Below are 12,956 nucleotides of genomic sequence, written 5' to 3' on the forward strand. Positions count from 1 at the left end.
CCTTTTTTTTTAAAATACTTTAATAACTATTTCATTACTTTGTTTTCTTGATAAATGTGTTTTATGAATTTAAAAACATTGTTCTGAAAATGGGTCCACAGACTTTACCAAGAGGGTACATGACACAAAAAAAGCTTAAAAATTGCTATGCACTAGAGGTTTTTTCACTTTCTCTTGACTTTGGAAAACTCTGGCTATCCACTTGTCATCCCATACCACTGTCACATGATTGGTTCATCTTTTTATCATCATACAATTTCTTTTTTTTTTTTTTTGACAGACATTTCATAATTTAATTTAATTTAATAACAAGTGATGTATTTTGGATTTTGGAGCTAGTCAATAGGCCAGATACAAAATGAGGATATTATTCCATCTATATTTGACAAGATAAATATAGTAATTGCAATCATTCCACAGTCTGAAGATTGGCAAAACAATTACTGGATTATAACAACTTCCTCAATTAAAGCTGGTTCTAGAGGTGTGATTTTCTACTTAAAAATTCTTTTGAATTGAAAACATATTTATTCATTATCCCTATAAGACTCAATAACATCTGAAGTCCATTCATATTAAGCACTTAGTTTACTAAAAATCATATCATACAATTTCTTAATGACATTCTTTAATCCTGTTCTTCAGGGTTCTTCCTTGTTGGTGTAATCTCCTCACATTCTCCATATATTTCTCTATTACTTCCTGTCAAATACTTGTTTTTAGTTCTTTAGAGGCAGTGGTACTTCATATCTCACTGCCATAAAAACAACATCCATTAAATGTAATACTGAAAAATTTTTTTAAGAGTTTTGCAATTTCTTTTTCCCTTTTTCATTTTTTTTAGTGAAGTATTTTTCTGCCTCCCACCTTCTCAATTAAAAAGAAGAAAAACAAAAACAAAACTATTGAAACACAGAACAGATTCATAGGGCTATCAAAATGTGCATACCCTTTGATCAGCAATGTTTTTACTAGACTTATATCCCAAAGAGATCATAAAGGAGGGAAAGGGACCCACATGTACCAAAATGTTTGTGGCAGCCCTTTTGTGTAGTGGCAAGAAACTGGAACTGGGTGGATGTCCATCAGTTGGAGAATGGCTGAATAAGTTATGGTATATGAATGTTGTGAAATATTATTGTTCTAAAAGAAATGATCAGAAGGATGATTTCAGAGAGGCCTGGAGAAACTTTTATGAACTGATGCTAAGTGAAATGAGCAGAACCAGGAGATCATCATACACAGCAACAACAAGATTAAACAATGATCAATTTTGATGGACATGGCTCTTTTCAACAATAAGAATAATTCCAATACCAATGATTTTGTGATGAAGAGAGCCATCTCAGAGAAAGGACTGTGGGAACTGAGTGTGGATCATTTTGTTATTGTTTGTTTGCATTTTGTTTTCCTTCTCATTTTTTTTTTTTTTTTTTGCTTTTTGTTATTTTTCTTGTGTGACAAGATAATTGTATAAATATGACTACATATGTTGGATTTAATACATATTTTAACATGTTTAGCAAATATTGGATTACTTGCCATCTAGGGGGGAAGGGGAGGAAAACTGCAAGGGTCAATGTTGAAAAATTATCCATGCATATGTTTTGAAAATAAAAAACTTTAATTTACAAAAATAGAACAGATTCATAGCAAAACAAATTCCTTCATTATCTGCATCCGAAAAATGCTATAGCATGCTTCATCACTGCTCCTTTAAAACTATGACTGGCTAGAAAAACTTATATGAATTGATTCTAAGTGAAATAAATAGAACCAAGAGGACACTGTACACAGCAACAACAAGATTATGTGACAATCAATTGTGATGGACTTAACACTTTTCAACAGTGAGGTGATTCAAAGTAATTCCAATAGACTTGTGATGGTAAGAGTCATCTGCATCCAGAAAGAGAATTATTAAAACTGAACATGGATCAAAGCACAGTATTTTTTGAGAGCATACCTTTTTTTGTTATTTGCTTTTTTTCTCATGTTTTTTCCCCCTTTTGATCTTATTTTTCTTGCGCAACATGACATATATTTAGAAGAACTGAACATGTTTAACCTATATTAGATTACTTGCTGTCTAGGGGAAAAGGGAGGGAGGAAAGAAGGGAGAAAAATTTGTAACACAAGGTTTTGTGAGGGTGAATTATTGAAAACTATCTTGTATGTATTTTGAAAAATAAAAAGCTTTTATTAAAAATAACCAACAACTTGTGGCTAGTCATTGAATTAATCAGAGTTCTTATACCTTATAAAGTTGTCTTTACAATGCTAGTGTAAACTGTTCTCGTTCTGCTTACTGCCTTTTGTATCAGTTCATTAGTCTTCCTATATACTTTGAAACTATCATTTTCATTACTTCTTATGGCATAACAAAATTCTACTACATTCATATACCATAACTTGTTCAGTCATTTTCCATTTAATGGGCATCTCCTTATTTTCTAGCTCTTTGCCAGTATAAGAACTGCTATAGGCCTAGTAGCATATCACCATATCAAAGAATATGCACAATTCAGTGACTTTGGGGGCATTGTTTCAAATTGACTCCCAGAATGGCTGGACCAATTCACAGCTCTAACAATGCATCAATATGCCTATTTTCCCAAGCTTTGCAATTCTCCAAAAATAATCCATTTTGCTATCTTCTTCATGGCTCAACTCATCGATTTGTATAAAATTATAAAAACTTTAATAATGCAAGCTCTTTATGCTGTAAATTCAAATGCAAGTTAAAATTTGGACTACAGGAATATTTTATTCCTTCAGTCTTTCCATATAGACAGGCAGGTCAAACTATTTTGAGTGATTCCATGTCTATGCAGTATTCTGGACCTTGATGAAATGTTATCCAAAAATATAAAAGCATCTGAAAGACCTTATCATTTACAATCCCTCTTCCTTCCTGTATTCTGCCCTGGATCTCCCCCATCAAAGTGAAGAACATCTTTAGTGAGATACCTCTCTTGTTTCATGGTTCACCTGAAATTTATAATCAAAGGATCATTAAATAAGGTTATTTCTGTTGTATTTTCAAAGATATATAGAATAATCATGTCTTGATGCATGGAAGAAATACATCTTGTAGTAAACGAGATTGTAATGGGAAGAGATGGGAGGAAAACAAAGCAGATTTTTGACTGAAGAAAAAAACTTTTAATTTTCTAAAAAAAAAAGTAAAAAATCCACAATGCAGCTTTAATTTTTTACTGAATCAAATGCTTCCTTTTCTTGGGAGCAGAAATCTGTATACTCGAAGCACAATCTTATATTCTGTATATCTGCCAGTTAATTATAAAAGGTAAAGATGCAGTCTATTGTTGAATATTTCTTATGATAGTGATTTTTCCCTACTAATACCCTCAAAATTAATGCCCTCCATTCATGTATAGATAATTTTCATAAAGATTTTGTATAGGTGAGAGAGAAGATATATAATTCCATAATTACTGATATTCTTTTGGCATATGGAATAGTATTTAATGATGTTCTTTGTATTAATAAGGTGCAAGGCTTTTAAAAAATCTATTTCCCTTCCTTCATACTTTATATATTGATTCCTCAGTACCTTCACAATTAATATTGCCTCCAGCATGGATTTCCTCTGTTTACATTTTGTCCAATTCAGCTTCATATTCCCCACTTATTCTTTCATTTACTATTTCTACCTAAGCATATCTGGGACTATGATAGTCTAAGGATGACAGTTTTACTATCTTTGATGGAAAAGTTTGTTAAGATGGTTCTTGTGAATCTCTTCTATTTTTCTTCTGTTCTTCCACTTTCATCTTTAATGTACTTGTAAAGATTTTGTGATTTTGTATTGTATAGTGTGACTTTGTATTGTGTGACTTTGTAGTGATTTTGACTTTGTATAGTTTGATGAGTTTCTCTCTACTGATTATCATCATCCTTATTCATAAGATCCATAAATAAATTTATATTTTAATTAAGGATTACCTTTGGCAACCTTATCTCTCCTTTAGCAAGTATTTTCTAAAGAAGACATTTCCTAGGTTTTTTTGGTGTCCTCACTGTGGCAATTAATTTACATTGGATAAACTTCTGAGTGAAATTATTATAATTAGTATCAATATCATTCCTGTTGTCCATTTCCACTTAAAAATTTTCAATTACTTATCTAATGGATTCAAATAGGTACTTAATAAAAATCAATTTTATGATATATTTTATTAATGAGCAGATATTTATTAAGTATCTGCTCATTAATAAAATATATCATAAAACTGATGTAGAGACAGAAAGGAAGTGGAATTGTCTAGCATCAAAAGTGAGAGATGCCAAATAGGGTAACTCATGTGTTTAACCAGTTTCCATGTAACATCAAGCAACTTAGAATAATACTTCTAAGACACCGAGTAGACCTCTTGATAAGATCTTATGGGACACAAACAAGTGCTATACAAAATGAAGTGTCAAGAGGGGTTTTGATCTGCACTCCTGGAAAGGGTACTCAGGTGACAGGATGATAGTTCCTTTTAAATGTATGGTTTGAAAGAACTTAAATTCCCATTATCTCAAATGAATCTCATGTTATATTTTGAGTGTTCATAAATAATTTCATATGGGGCAGGTAGGTGGCGCAGTGAATAAAGCACTAGCCCTGAAGTCAGGAGAACCAGAGTTCAAATCTATCCTCAGACAGTTAACAATTCCTAGCTGTGTGACTCTGGGCAAGTCATTTAATTGCCTCAACAAAAAAAACAAAACCAAAAAAAATTCATATGAGATAAATGTAAATTATCAGATGAGACAATATACTAATTATTATATTCGTCTTTGGGAGCCAAATTTTAGAACTGGTTTGCCCAGGAGAGGGTGAACAAAATAGTGAAAAGATTGAAAATCAGGCCATAAGAGGATTGTTTAGGAATACTTAGCCTAAGAAAGAGAAGATTGGTGTGCAGGGGATGGGAAAGAGGCTAGTAATACACAAGAATTAAAAGGCTTCTCGTAGAATCGCATAATCTCACAAGTACATGAAACCTCATAGGTTATCTAGTCCAGAGGTATCAAATGTGCAGCCTTTTAATACAGTCTTCAACACTTCTGAGTGTAGTTTGAACAAGATTAAAATATAATTAGGAAATACTGAACAAAATAAATAAGAATACAACATAATATGGGTAATATGTGGTAAATATGTTATTAATAATAATGACAATACTAAAACATATGGGTTTCTATGTCAATATGGTGCCCACAAAGATTTTTATGTATGACTTAGTGACATTAGTTACTGAGTTTGAAACTATTGGCCTAGTCCATCTCATAATTGAAAAATAATACCTACTACAAGACGGAGGAACCATGGTCCAGTGAAAAGATAGGAGTTCAAATTCCACCTCTGAGGCTTATTACCTCTATAAGCTAGGACAAGTCATTTAACCTCCCTTAGCTTCCCTTTCCTCATTTGTAAAAGAAGCAGACTGAACAAGGTGCTGTCTGAGGTCACTTTCAATGATTGTTTCCAATAAAATCTCTACTGAAGTACAAAACATTCTATTTTGGGATAACTGTTGGAAAAGTTTTTCTTCTATTCTGAAGACCTAAATTTGCCTCTTTGCAACTTCCCCTCATTGTTCCTAGTTTCAAGCAAAATCAGTACATAGCCTCTGAAACAAGCTCTTCAAATAACAAAAGACATCTATCATGTCCCTGTAAGTCATCTCTTCTCCAGGTCTTTCAACCATTTTCATAGGGCATGAGATTCCTCATCTTAATGGCTGTTTTTTTCTGGATGCTCTTCAGTTTATCAATATCCTTTCTAAAATGTAGCATACAGAACTAAACATGATAATCAAAGGGTGAGTACACAAGATTATCAATTAACAAAGCCTAAGATTATAAGCACTTTCTTGTTTGGCCCATCACATTGTTGAATCATAGTGAGCTTTCATTCCACTGAAACTTCCAAGTCTTTTTTTCTGGAGAACCCTTGTTAAGCCCATCTCTCCCATATTGCCTTTGTGAATTTAATTTTTTTGAACAAAAGTATAAAAGTCTATATTTATTCCTTTTCTTTCAAAAAGTTTTTGGTGAAGAGAGCACTGGCCCTGAAGTTAGGAGGTTCTGAGTTCAATCAGGTCTCAGATACTTAACACTTGCTGTGTGACCCTGGGCAAGTTACTTATCCCCAATTGCCTGGCAGGCAGGAAAGTATGAAGGAATGAAAAAAGGAAGGGAGGAAGGGAGAGAAAGAGGAAAGAAAGGAGGGAGGGAGGAAGACAAACAGACAAAAATCTTTTTGGATTTTGTCATCCAATATGTGCTAACTTTTCTGACTTTTTGTCATATCTGCAAATTTGATAAGAATGTTAGCTATGCTTTTTCATGGGGCTAAGCACAGATTTGTGAAGTCCTCCACTGGAGTCTTCCTTTATAACTGATTTTAAATGATTAATGACTATTCTTTGGGTCTGGCCATTAAGCAAGTTCCAGAATTTACCTATGATATTATATGATTATTATGATATAATATCATTTATTATGATATAATTCATAGCTGCCCTATGAAATGCATGAATTAAAATTTATCTAGTAATGGGCATCCCAAGAATGAGTTTGTAATAGCATGAAAGACTATCAGAAGTTTTGTCAAAATCTAGGTAAACCATATCTACAGCATTCCAGTCTAGTTATTCTGTTAAAAAATAATCTATTATTCTGGCATGACCCATTCTTGATGGAGCTATCCTGGCTATTTGTCATTGCTTAATTTTGAGGTGTTCACTGTTCATTCCTTTAATAATATGTTGTAGAATTTTGTCAAATCAAAGTCAAGTTCACTGGACTATAATTTGCAGGTCCCATTCTCTTCCCTTTTTTAGAAAGGATAGCATCCTTCTCTAATTCTAAAGCATCTCCCCCATTTTTCAAAATCTTTCCAAGACCACTGATAGTAGGCAGAAACCACATATTGGTTCTTTTTGTTCACTAGGGTAGGATATTATTACGATGTTCTGGGTATACATATCACAGAAGACCTGTGTTCTATGCTGAGTGCCACAATTTAGGAAGTCCATTGATAAATAGATAACGTTCAGAAGAGAATGACCAGTTTGGTGAAGCTCTCAAATCTATGCCACAAGAACTTCAGTTGGAGGAAATGTAGGTATTTGGAAAGAGAAGAGAAAATTCAGAGGTTACATGAAAGTCGTCTTTTCAATTTAAAAGAGCCATCAGGTGGAAAACAGATTATACTTCTTTGGTATGTCTCCAGAGGGCTGGACAAGGAACAATGAGAGAAAGCTATAAAGAAACAAGTTTAGGATTGATAAGAGGAATTTCCTAATGTTACAGCAATCCAAAAGTAGAATGGGCTACCTCAGAAGAGTAATAGGTTTTTCCTCATTGATGATTTTCATGTAGAGGGTGGATTACCACTTGCTCTGGGGATTAGTCCTTGGTTGGTATGGAATGAACCAGATAATTGCTAAACTCCCTTCCAATTTTGAAATTCCATATTTTATAATTAGTTCATCTGAGCCTTGTGATTTGAACTGATCAAGGGCAGTTAGGCATTTTCTTTTACCTTCCTCCATTTCTCGGGTATCATTTTTTTCCCCTGTCATTTCCGATAAAAAGACAGATTATTCTCCTATGCAGAGACAAAAAGTAAGAAGTGTTTTCTAAAATGGATGAATTAAATCATACATAAGGATCATATAACCACGCACTGACTTATAAACCACATATTAATACTATCTATATTGTATTTATTTTTATTCATTTTGTTAAATATTTCCCAATTACATTCTAATCTGGTTTGATCTGTCCTGGGGAATACAATGCCTAAATTGAATGTTGTTGACAACTCTGACCTAATCTATCTACAAGTAATGGTACTATTCCTTTTCTCTGATTCTCCTATTTTCCTCAATACAGCTTAAAAAATAGACTACCTTTTTTTTGTCCACAGCTTTCTTCCCTAGTCTCAGTCCATTCTGGGATTTCACACTCCTAATACTATTCCTTCAGATGTGTCAAACATCTGTATTTATCTTTCCTTACTTTCTCTTGCTTCCATCTTCTGCTAATGAAAAGCAGTCTATCAGAGGGGAGTGCTGAATATGAACATAAACAGACCTGGGTTCAAATCCCACCTTAATCATTCACAAACTATGATTCTGGACAAATCACTTAAGCTCTCTGAGCCTAAGGTCCTCATCTATAAAATAGGGATGGATAATAACAGTACCTATATCATAGGATTATATCAAATTATCTATGTGAAGTGTTTTGCAAACCTTAAAATGCTATCTAAATATAAGCTACTTGTTTCAGTTCTTTCCAACTCTTTGTAACCCCATTTGGAGTTTTCTTGGCAAAGATACCAGAGTAGTTTGCTATTACCTTCTCCAATTCATTTACACATGAGGATACTGAGGCAAACTGGGTAAGTTGTGACTTACCCAGAATAATAAGTGACTGTGAGGTCAAATTTAAATTAATGAAGATGAGTTTTCTGGATTCTAAACTCAATGTTCTATCCAGTGCGCCACCTAGCTGCCTGAATTTTTGTTACTACCATCTTTCAAAAATCAAAACTGGTTTTTGTGCATTTACAGAAGTCACTTTAAATAACTTTTTCTTGTTCTTCTCATTGAATTGCTAAAGCTGTAGAGAGAAACAAACTCATTCTTGAGATGCCCATTACTCCTAGATAAATTTTAAGCCATGGTATTCTATTTATCCTTTCTCTAAAACCTTTGAATAATTAGGAAACACATCAGCCTCTGGTTGGCTGTCTTCTATCACAAATTCTAAGCCGTAGTTGTCTATCCTTAACAACTACTTCTTTTTTTGGTTCTGATGAGAATCAAATCCAAGAAATCAGGTTTCCTCTAGTTCTCAATCATTAAGGCAAAAAAAAAAAAAAAAAAAAAAAAAAAAAGCTCACGTGCACCGATTTTTCTGTTTGATCCAAAGAAGCGAAAACTGAGCTACTAGTGGTAAGAGAATTACTAGTGATAGAAAGAGAGGCAGATCTGTATTTGCTATAATGAAAAACTTCAAGGGAAAAAAAAACTTATCTAGAAAATGGAGGGATATCTCAGGATACAGTGCTGGGTGCGGCCTCCAGGCAGCAGAAGTTGGGCTCAAACACCATCCCCATACTTAGCAATTTTGTGACTTCACTCCTCTTAGCTTTGTCTGGGATAGTATGAATGATGATGATTCCTGAAATGCCTGCCTCATGATAACATAATATACGCCATGAACTTTTCAAATTTTAAAGATACACACACACGTATATGTGAGGTCCTGAATGGTGGGTGGGGTAGACAGAAAGAAACAGAAGAATTGATAAAATTGATCCATGGAGCAGGCAGGGAGAAGGCACTGACAGAGATCAGTTTAGCTCCATGATACCACCCTCTGGGTTAGAAATCCTAGTTATCTCAAGCCCCTAAGACCCACCCTCTGTAGGGGTTTCAAACAGCCTCACCTTGCCATGTCCTGTCAGAAATCCCAGTCATGTCCCTGAGGTTAAATCTTCCCTATTAATCTATTTATAGGCCACGTACTGGGGACTACTTACTGCCCTCCTTTGGGTCAGTCCCCCAGGACACTCTGACTCATGGTGTCTTTCTCCTTACCCCGCCCCCAGGCCATGCGGTATCCTCCTAACCCCACCATGCCTGATGCTGTCCTTTCTCTCCTGACCCCACTTCTCCTTCTTATACCTAACTCATTTTTTAGGGTGCTAATAAGTTCCTTTCAGGATTTAGTCTGCTAGTTATGGGCATGCCTCAACCTCACTTTCTCTTAGTTGTAAATGGCAAATCCACTAGGGAACTTGCACTTTCCATAAAAACCCTTTCCATGCTCTTCCATTCTATTTCATATTTATCATTCTTAGTGTCTACTATATCCATTCATTTTTTCTATAACCTTTTTCCTAAATAAATCTACCTTTTGCCAAAGAGAATGGCCAATTTTTCACATGCCCCAAACCTAACATTTGCTGCTGACATCAGCCACATCATATATTTTTGTATATGTATACACACACACACACACACACACACACACACACACACACACGCACATGAAACCTTGGCTATCTGGCTATCCTCTTCCTCCTTATGACTGTTAAATCTGGTGAAACAGCAGGGCAGACATAGTTCAGGAGATCCCCACATCTGAGATGCTCAACTAATGCACAGGACTTGAGGTATCTCTAGGACTAGAATTATTGAGGGAAATAGTAATGAAATTGTCCCCTACAGTCTTTTCTCAAGCTTGTTATGAAAAACAGAGGGGCATGGAAATTGTGGCCTATGACCCAAGTAATCTGATGATTCTAGAAAGAAGCTGAACAAACCCTTGGAGTTTTGGCTAAACCTGTAAGGTCAAAAGTAGAGCAAATATAAATGAGTATATGAAAAGCAGCCACAGTTAGGCAGAGTCAAAGAAGAGAAGTACAACTTCCCTTTAGAGATTACATGTCTATCGTACTTTACTGTTTACAAAGTACTTTCCTTCCACAACCTCCCCAGGCTGCACTTGGGACTTCCTCTTTCAAAACTCCAACTTGGGCACTTTTTTTTTATACAATACATATATTTTTTAAATATTATAACTTTTTAATGACAGGACATATGCCTGCATAATTTTTTACAATATTATCCCTTGCACTCACTTCTGTTCTGACTTTTCCCTTCCCTCCCTCCACACCTTCCCCCAGATGGCAAGCAGTCCTATACATGTTAAATAGGTTACAGTATATCCTAGATACAATATATGTGTGCAGAACCGAAAAGTGAGTGAAGTGAGCAAGTGAGCAAAAGAACACCTCACAGTAACAGCAACATTATGTGATGATCAACTATGAGAGCCTTAGCTCTACTCAGCAATTTAGTGATCCAAGACAATTCCATTAGACTTGGGATGGAAAATGCCATCTGCATTCAGAGAAAACCATGGAGACTGAATGTGGATCAAAGAATATTTTCACCTCTTTTTTTTTTTTTTAGTTTTGTTTTTGTCCTTTTATTTTTTGATCTGATTTTTCTTGCACAGCATGATGAATATGACATATGTTTAGAAGAACTGCACAAGTTTAACCTGTGTGGGATTGCTTGCTGTCTTATGGAAGGAGATAGAGGGAAGGATGGAGAAAAATTTGGAACACAAGGTTTTGCAAAGGTGAATGTTGAAAACTATCTTTGTATGTATTTGGGAAAATAAAAAGCTATTAAAAATAAATGCTAGCTGACTGACTTTATGATACAAATGTTATTTTACATATAAGGAAATTGAGGCTTAGAAAAAAGGCAATGAATAGTCTAGCATTCTAAAGGTGGTAAGGGAGGTGGTGGTGGTAGTAGTAGAGAGTAGCATTTATTTAACTGCTAAAGATTTGTAAAACACTACAAATATTTAATCCTTACAACAATCCTGCTATTAATATCATTTTGAAGATAATAAAACTGAGGCAAAAGAGATTAACCGACGTCTAGGGTCACATACTAAGTAACAGAAGAAGAACTTAAACTTGGTCTCCTCAACTCTAGGTGCAGTTCACTATCTACTTCATCACCTAGTTGTCTACTATACGGATAAGCAGTGGCAAAGCTGATACAAGAGCTCATGTGCTGATATATGCTCTTTCTGGTGTGACATAATGACTATCCCCAGTCTTTTCTCTCCTTTCTTCACAGTCTGGCTCTGCCCACAATGACCCTCTTCCCCACTCCAATCAGAATTCAGACTGCTGCTGCGTATATGAGCTCCAAGGATACACAGGCTGAGGAGGAAATTCTGCACTGGACTGTTGCAAAAGGGTATTTGTGAGAGAAGGCCATCCTCCAGGGAAATGTCTGGCTCACCAGTAACAAAAGGCCTTTGTGTCTGGAAGCCTTTCCTCATAAATGGTGGCAACAGTGTTCTCAGATCCTTACAGTGCTAGAAGTATAAAAGTGGCCAGAAAGTTCAATAGAAGGAAACTCTGGCTGCTGTTCCCTTTCTGCCTCGGAGATCCCTTAGGCCCTGAACATAGTGGATACCCTAAGAGGAGCGTCTCTGCAAGTTTCCCAGCCTTGAAGGGCATCAGAAGTTTGAGAATGCCACACAACATGGCTCCTCTGTGCCACAGGCCATAGGTTGCTGACCCCCTGCAGTTCAAACTCCTCAACCAGCCACTCAAGGCTTTCCACAGATCGACCCCGCCCAATCACATCGGCCTTATCTCTCCAGGTTTCCCTGGCACACCCTCCACTCCAGCCATCCCAGTCTTTTCCTCAGTTAACTGAGCCCAAACTAGAGTCCTGCCCTCCCCCTCTCCGTTTATCTAATATGGGGCAATAATGATACCTCTCTACCTTAAGGTGCAGACTTACTTTTAAAGTGGTTTTCTGTATTCACCCAGTTTGTCTCATCTACTTCTTAAAGCCTTCTCCGACAGCCCCAGCCTCACCCCTTCTCTGACCTGCCCATTTGTCAACAATGCTGAATAATTACTGTCTAAATAATGCAGGCCTTGCTGGTTACTGACTCACAGGCTGGTCTAAGGGGTTTGTCTTCTCCTAGCCCACATTCTAGAACAGACTAACAACTGACCATTGTTTTCTAGTTATTTCGTGGATATCAATGTTTCCTCTCCAATAGGCTTTAGGTAAGGATTTCAAGTTAGGAAGGCCTGGGTTCAAAATCTTGCTTTAGAGACCAGTTATGTAAGACAAATTCCTCTCTATTTCTGTGCTTCAGTTTCCTTGTCTGTAAAATGAAGATTGGACTCAGTGGTTTCTAAGGGCCCTTCCAAATCGAGAGCTATGATCCTAGGATTTGTGCATTTATTCTATATAGTGTAATAGAAAGAATACTAAACCCAAAATTGCTAGTAAATTCTCCCTCTGTAAATTGAAAGGAATAAATTTAATGATTTTCAAGTTACCTTCCTGCTCTAACATCAAGGTAAA

At 35.7% G+C, this 12,956-nt stretch overlaps 1 protein-coding gene across 2 annotated transcripts in view; it reads right to left on the reverse strand.

The window, feature by feature from the left end:
• The window catches only part of PPP1R16A (protein phosphatase 1 regulatory subunit 16A), a 114,086-nt gene that overhangs the window by 37,320 nt on the left and 63,810 nt on the right, over positions 1–12,956 (reverse strand). The gene's annotated exons all lie outside the window — the stretch shown is intronic.

Source organism: Antechinus flavipes, chromosome 1, assembly GCF_016432865.1.
Source record: "Antechinus flavipes isolate AdamAnt ecotype Samford, QLD, Australia chromosome 1, AdamAnt_v2, whole genome shotgun sequence".
Classification (NCBI taxonomy): domain Eukaryota; kingdom Metazoa; phylum Chordata; class Mammalia; order Dasyuromorphia; family Dasyuridae; genus Antechinus; species Antechinus flavipes.